The sequence below is a fragment of the Physella acuta genome, unplaced genomic scaffold, assembly GCF_028476545.2.
Source record: "Physella acuta isolate Inbredline_101_S28 unplaced genomic scaffold, ASM2847654v3 ptg001328l, whole genome shotgun sequence".
NCBI classification, from domain to species: Eukaryota; Metazoa; Mollusca; class Gastropoda; family Physidae; genus Physella; species Physella acuta.
Window position 1 is genome coordinate 125806 of NW_026732843.1, and position 7947 is coordinate 133752.

At 44.0% G+C, this 7947-nt stretch overlaps 1 non-coding gene across 1 annotated transcript; it reads right to left on the reverse strand.

Annotated features, from left to right (window-relative positions):
- Positions 1–490: 490 nt before the first annotated feature.
- Positions 491–562, reverse strand: Trnah-aug (transfer RNA histidin (anticodon AUG)). Its single transcript has one exon. It is a non-coding gene; the product is annotated as a tRNA-His (tRNA).
- Between the last annotated feature and the right edge of the window lie 7385 nt (positions 563–7947).

Sequence of the window (7947 nt, forward strand, 5' to 3'; positions counted from 1 at the left end):
GTCGCAAGCGGGTACCATGAGAGTTTTCTTTGATATCTTTGTTAAACAGACATTGTCAAGATTGGAATAAAATACTTAAAAAAAACTTTTTAAAAAACCAAAAAACTTGGGTACGTTCACCATCAAATTTCCCGACCCATCTGCCCGACCCACGTTTTTTGTCATCAAATGTATGAACAAAATCTACGAGCAGTCATTGGTAGATCCCCTAGGGTCGGAAGAAAAATTTATTTTCTACTTTTTAGTCCACAAGAAAAACGTGGTTTTTTTAAAAAGTTTTTTTAAGTATTTTATTTTCTCCTTTTTAGTCCGTTGCTACACATGAAAAACGTGGTTTTTAAAAAGTTTTTTATATAGTTTATTTTCTACTTTATCTAATGACTTAATTAAGTATGACTTGACTAAAAGTGTTTTTAAATACACGGACTAAAAATCTTGAGCGACCGATACGCTTTAAACAGAGAAGGGGCGTAATTTAATTAAGCCTACATGCCGTGACCAGGATTCGAACCTGGGTTGTCGCGGCCATAACGCGAAGTACTAACCACTATACGATCACGGCCAGCGCGCTCACATCGATTGGGGCCGAAGTAACTGTGTCAATAGGCCTCCAGTCTTGTCGGTATCTTTAGAAATCATGTCCTCAATTTTATGGTCCTTGGGGCGTAATTTAATTAAGCTAATTTAGGTCTCTAATTGCTAGTTTTTATGATTGCATCTGAAATTGTTAGGCGAAAATAGCCTGCATGCCAAATTTCAGATGTCTAGAGCAATCAGAAGTGGGCTAATTTTCGTTGTCAATTTTAACAACAAACCCACAAATAAACAAATAAACGCGAAGCTGAGTTAAGAAAAACGTGTTAAAAATTAACATCAATCTTTTGCAAGATCCACCCCCCCCCGGGCACTAGTAAAAGTGTATGTTTACTATATAAAATTCATCTCCTTCGGGGGGGGGGGTGTTAGACTTTCTTTCCCCCCCCCCCCTCGAAGAGGTGCCTGGAAGAAACTCTGGTGTTCGGTATGGCGGCGCACAAGAAGATGGGTTAAAATAAATAACAAACCTTAACCTTAAGTGAGAGATTGACCGGCTGTTTCAATTATTTTTAAAAAAAAGCTCAGAACAAAAAATAACACATTTAAATTTTCCCCAAAGCCGCTTCAGTGCTCTCGCAGTGATGTCCCCTGGACCGGAAGTTGTACAAACACGAGTGTCTTAGAGTATTTGAGAACCGGCCCTCGACCCCTCGGGTCAGGTCTAGGGATCAACTGTTAGAACCGCTCGGGGAGAAAGGAAAAACAACACCTCTGACGACCCCCGTTTCTAATTCTGTTTTCTCTTACCACGAGTGCTCGTGTTCGTAGAATCAAAAGTAAAAAAGTTTGACCTGCAAGATTGACAATCTACGGATCTATACCTACCATTTTACAACAAACAAGGGATCTATACCTACCATTTTACAACAAACAAGTCTACGGATCTATACCTACCATTTTACAACAAACAAGGGATCTATACCTACCATTTTACAACAAACAAGTCTACGAATCTATGCCTACCATTTTACAACAAACAAGTCTACGGATCTATACCTACCATTTTACAACAAACAAGTCTACGGATCTATACCTACCATTTTACAACAAACAAGTCTACGAATCTATACCTACCATTTTACAACAAACAAGTCTACGAATCTATACCTACCATTTTACAACAAACAAGTCTACGGATCTATACCTACCATTTTACAACAAACAAGTCTACGGATATATACCTACCATTTTACAACAAACAAGTCTACGAATCTATACCTACCATTTTACAACAAACAAGTCTATGGATCTATACCTACCATTTTACAACAAACAAGTCTACAGATCTATACCTACCATTTTACAACAAACAAGGGATCTATACCTACCATTTTACAACAAACAAGTCTACGAATCTATACCTACCATTTTACAACAAACAAGTCTACGAATCTATACCTACCATTTTACAACAAACAAGGGATCTATACCTACCATTTTACAACAAACAAGTCTACGAATCTATACCTACCATTTTACAACAAACAAGGGATCTATACCTACCATTTTACAACAAACAAGTCTACGAATCTATACCTACCATTTTACAACAAACAAGTCTACGAATCTATACCTACCATTTTACAACAAACAAGTCTACGGATCTATATCTACCATTTTACAACAAACAAGTCTACAGATCTATACCTACCATTTTACAACAAAAGATAAAAGAACGACAAAGTCTCTCCGCAAGAATTTCAAAAACTACTTGATGAAATTAAAAAATTAGTCAAGGGAAAGAACTTGTGAAGAAAAGATAAAAGGGAAACTACTCAACAGTTTAATAGGATAGAAAGCCTTAGACAGGCCGGAGGCAGGAGGGAGAAAATTTGAAACTTGAAGCGTTGTTTGGCCGTCTCTTCCAATACTGAAATGTGTTATCCTCAAATACGCGTGTTTTCATTTTGTCAGAGGTTCTTACTCGGTGGCCCTCGGGATACAATGGTAACTAGGTGGCCCTCTCGCCACAAGGGTAACTCGGTGGCCCTTTGGATACAAGGGTAACATACGGCCCATCTCACTAAAATGTAATTTGATTGGCTCCTCTCCACAAAGGTATTAATGGCCCTCTCACAACAAGGGTACCTTGGTGGCCTCTCGGTATATGGGTAGCTTTATGGCCCTATTGCTACAAGGGTAACTTAATGGGCCTATCGCTACAACGGTAAAAGTGGCCCTTTGGCTACAAGGGTGTATTGGTAAACAAAACAAAATAACACTGCAGGATAACGTACAAACGGATGATTCCATTGTTTCTACCAGCAAATTTCAGGCAGCCATTGCTTGGCATTAACACATTCATGGACGTTCGAAGATGAAGAATCTATGTCTAGCCTAACGTTAGCATGATGCCATAGTATAACATTTTTATTATAACCTAAATTAAACCTAACGACAATGTATTCCTACCGTTGGCGCAAGAAAAAGTTTAAAGTTAATGACAAAATAAATAACGATCTCACCAGTTCGTTTAGTTTACTGATTGCTTGCTAAGTCACGAGTGTATATGATTTATTATCATACTTCATACAAGCGGAAACAAGAGAAAGCTAGCCCGTGACATGTTTTTACTGCCTGTAATAAGCAGGGGCTTAGTTAAGGTAGGGCGCATAGCTTAGTTAACCAGTGTTGGACTTGTTCAAATAGAATATATACAGATGGGAGGGGTCATAATCACTGCCCGCAACCCTTGTTTCGTATGCGGTGCTAGCCAAAGATTTTAATGTTCTCTGTCCTGCTGGGGTATGGGTCGTCAATCAAATATCTCAGTCCTCTGTCCTGCTGGGGTATGGGTCGTCAATCAAATATCTCACAGTCCTCTGTCCTGCTGGGGTATGGGTCGTCAACCAAATATCTCACAGTCCTCTGTCCTGCTGGGGTATGGGTCGTCAATCAAATATCTCACAGTCCTCTGTCCTGCTGGGGTATGGGTCGTCAATCAAATATCTCACAGTCCTCTGTCCTGCTGGGGTATGGGTCGTCAATCAAATATCTCACAGTCCTCTGTCCTGCTGGGGTATGGGTCGTCAACCAAATATCTAACAGTCCTCTGTCCTGCTGGGGTATGGGTCGTCAACCAAATATCTCACAGTCCTCTGTCCTGCTGGGGTATGGGTCGTCAACCAAATATCTCACAGTCCTCTGTCCTGCTGGGGTATGGGTCGTCAACCAAAGATCTCACAGTCCTCTGTCCTGCTGGGGTATGGGTCGTCAACCAAAGATCTCACAGTCCTCTGTCCTGCTGGGGTATGGGTCGTCAACCAAATATCTCACAGTCCTCTGTCCTGCTGGGGTATGGGTCGTCAACCAAAGATCTCACAGTCCTCTGTCTTGTACCATTTCCTCAACCAGGTGTGAGCCATCTTTGTATTTTACAGCTTTAAAGTCCCATCTCCAGGTGCTTCTTATTGGTGCGGGTGGGGGTGAGGGGTTAAATTATACGGTCCGGAACTTTAAGTATGCAGATTAGGTAAAGTTAGTCAATCTTAATTAGCTAAGCATGGTTAAATTAAGGGAATTTGACCAAATTTACAATGACGTGTGCTATGGCGGACCACCACAGGGTACAGAGGCAGAAACAGACTGAGGACCGCTGTAAACAAGGGCGAAGACAGCGAGGCAATAATCTCTGATGAGATAACGCGAAAAGAGATGAGGTGAACGTAAACTGAGATGAAAGAAAACTCGGTTTAGATGGATAAACTATTCAGCGGGTTTGCGCTTCTCTACAGCCTCTTTGGTGAATGTCTAGGCCGGATAACTCTATCCAGGGGAGGTAATGATCGTGTCAAGTGATTTTTCGAGGGAGCGTAACGGACGGGGTTGTTTCGTGGAGTTAAATTAGAAATAATGTGAGGGGATGAAGTTGTTGGGACACACACCCCGACACACGGTGAGGTGAGAGTTTAGAGGGGGATAAAATAGGGGTAGCTGTTTTTGTCATCGTGTGGTGGTGTCAGATACAGGGGCAGGGTGATGGTGTGAATTGGTGTATCAAGATAGGAACTAGGGGGGGGTGGGGGGGGGGGGGGGGTGGGAGGATGGATGGGGGCTGGGGTGGGCGGGGGTGGGAGGATGGATGGGGACTGGGATGAACTGGGGTGGGCGGGGGTGGGAGGATGGATGGGGACTGGGGTGGGAGGATGGATGGGGACTGGGGTGGGCGGGGGTGGGAGGATGGATGGGGACTGTGATGAACTGGGGTGGGAGGATGGATGGGGACTGAAGTGGGCGGGGGTGGGAGGATGGATGGGGACTGGGATGAACTGGGGTGGGAGGATGGATGGGGACTGGGGTGGGCGGGGGTGGGAGGATGGATGGGGACTGGGGTGGGCGGGGGTGGGAGGATGGATGGGGACTGGGGTGGGCGGGGGTGGGAGGATGAATGGGGACTGGGGTGGGCGGGGGTGGGAGGATGGATGGGGACTGGGGTGGGCGGGGGTGGGAGGATGGATGGGGACTGGGATGAACTGGGGTGGGCGGGGGTGGGAGGATGGATGGGGACTGGGGTGGGCGGGGGTGGGAGGATGGATGGGGACTGGGGTGGGCGGGGGTGGGAGGATGGATGGGGACTGGGGTGGGCGGGGGTGGGAGGATGGATGGGGGCTGGGGTGGGCGGGGGTGGGAGGATGGATGGGGACTGGGATGGGCGGGGGTGGGAGGATGGATGGGGGCTGCGGTGGGAGGATGGATGGGGACTGGGGTGGGCGGGGGTGGGAGGATGGATGGGGGCTGGGGTGGGCGGGGGTGGGAGAATGGATGGGGACTGGGGTGGGCGGGGGTGGGAGGATGGATGGGGACTGGGATGAACTGGGGTGGGCGGGGGTGGGAGGATGGATGGGGGCTGGGGTGGGAGGATGGATGGGGACTGGGGTGGGCGGGGGTGGGAGGATGGATGGGGGCTGGGGTGGGCGGGGGGTGGGAGGATGGATGGGGGCTGGGGTGGGCGGGGGTGGGAGGATGGATGGGGGCTGGGATGGGAGGATAGATGAAGAGGTAGGCGTGGCTCTCAGTACTGGCAGGTAACCTTTTTTCAGAGACTTATTCTGACCTTTAGAAATAGCAAACGATTTTTTAAAAATAATGAGCAGTGCAACAAGTCAAAACTGTTGAAAGATGAAAGGATTTCAAACGTTGTCCTGACTGCTAAATCAGACTAAACCAACTACAATTACCTCATTATCGCCATAATGGATGGATTGGTTATGGGATTATAAAAGGATCAATACACCGCCTCGGTGGCTGTTATCATCTTTTTGTTCTCTAAACACGCAACGCAATTTGTTGAGGGATAAAATTTAAACTTTTAAACCGATTTCTTTTTTTTCAGTAATCATCATACACACACACACACACACACACACACACACACACACACACACACACACATATTCACACACACATATTCACACACACACACATATTCACACACACAATTCGGTTGTGGTTTCATTCAGCTACAGAAGCGTTCGGCTCGCCAACGATTTAGATAATTTGTTGGATGCCGCTGGTGTTTAGGGACCAAAATAAAACTCTGGCACAAACAAGAACCACCGGCCCATTTTCACTAATTAATTAACGTTCGGGGAATTTCGATCCACCTCCCACCCACCACCCCTTACTGCTCGTCTGAGCTTAGCCAAATCTCCAGGCGCCATAACGCCATTGTTATTTTGTCCATACAGATTTTCGCCAGGCAAAGAGTTTTACTTCAAATCTTTTATTCACCAAAATCTTTTAAACCAAGGCCAATTTTCTATTTATAGAATCCCGGCATTGAAGTTTTGACTATCAAAAATTTGGTTGAAGGTCATTTTTCACTAGCAAAAAATTCGTTATAGGCCATATTTTTTTTCTAACATCACCGGAAGTGGGCGTTTATGTAATATTCGACTTGATAAAATATGGCTGCCACTAGACCACACGAACACCATTATCGTTTCACTCCCGTCTTTCGAGGGGTAAAGGTCAGACCATCTCCAAAAATATTGCCTTCTTCTGCCGCAATTGTGGGGGAGTGACACCACGTGGGTCAGCGCCATTAAAATCAGACGACAGGCGGTGTAATCGTGTGCACGCGCTGGAAACTAGGGCAGGGACGACTACTCTAAACTCATTATTTTTTTCTTTACATAAGGCCTGTTAAAAAATTATTCAATTCCTTCAGGTCCCATACGATAAAGTTATTCAGCTTCGGAGTTCAACTCTCCATTCTTTTATTTTTTATAATTTGCTTTCTTTTTTTCCCGGGGTTTTCGCTCGTGCTAATCAACACACATCACGCGAGCAAGGCTGGAAATCTTAAAATATTTTTCTAAACATAAAACGTAGCCATATTTAATCTAAACTCCAACATCAATCATGGAAAAGGAAAGGTGTTTGCTTAAGCGATATTAAGCAAACACACGTATGCATATATATATATATATATATATATATATATATATATATATATATATATATATATATATATACGAGAAATGTATACCATATCCTAAAAGAAGAGCATTTATAAATGTTTCTTAAAGCCCAAAACATTTTAGCAATCGATTTGAGAGTTTTAAAACACATTAAGCTGGCTGCAAGGACACCACTTTTTAAAATTTAAAGCTGTCATTTACTTCAAATTAACCCCAATTAGGGCCTATTAAGAACACATTAAGTTTAACAAATTAAATTGCATTCTCCGAAACCGGTAATGAACAATGTTTTTTTTTCTTTTTTTTTTTTTTTTTTTTTTTTACAAAAAACAAATAGAATTAAAACCTTTCCTAAATAGACAAGTGCCGTAACTTTATTGTAATGAATTCTATGTACACCTAAAATCAAAATCTATATATATAAAGCAAAGTGGTCGGGTGCCCGATAGGGCACTTCCCGGCGCCGCAGGCGCGTCAAATTTGGCACGATGGTGCCTTCGGGTGATAGAACACGAAGGCCGGTGACGGTTGGCCGAAAAGTCTACGGGGAGGAGGTCAAAACTGACCTCGACTGACCGGCGCCTTATATGGGCTATATTACGAAAAAAAAATTCCTCCGACGACCCCCCTTGAAATTTTGTGAGGTGGTAGGAGAACTCGCCATGTCCGGGAAAAATCGGGAAATGGGTCAAAACTGACCAGTCGTATTTCCCTATATAATCTTTGTATTTTATGGGGAAAACAGAGGGTCATTTCAAAATGGATTTTAGGGCACTTACCCTCTTTACATCTGGCTAAGTTTTGGCATTCTTATAGGTAATTGGCTTGGCCGTAGGGCAAACCTGTCGGTTTGACTAAAAGCCCTCAACGAGGGCTAAAAAGTGACCGCGAGTGAAATTCTCTTTATATGAGCTCTATTACGAAAAAA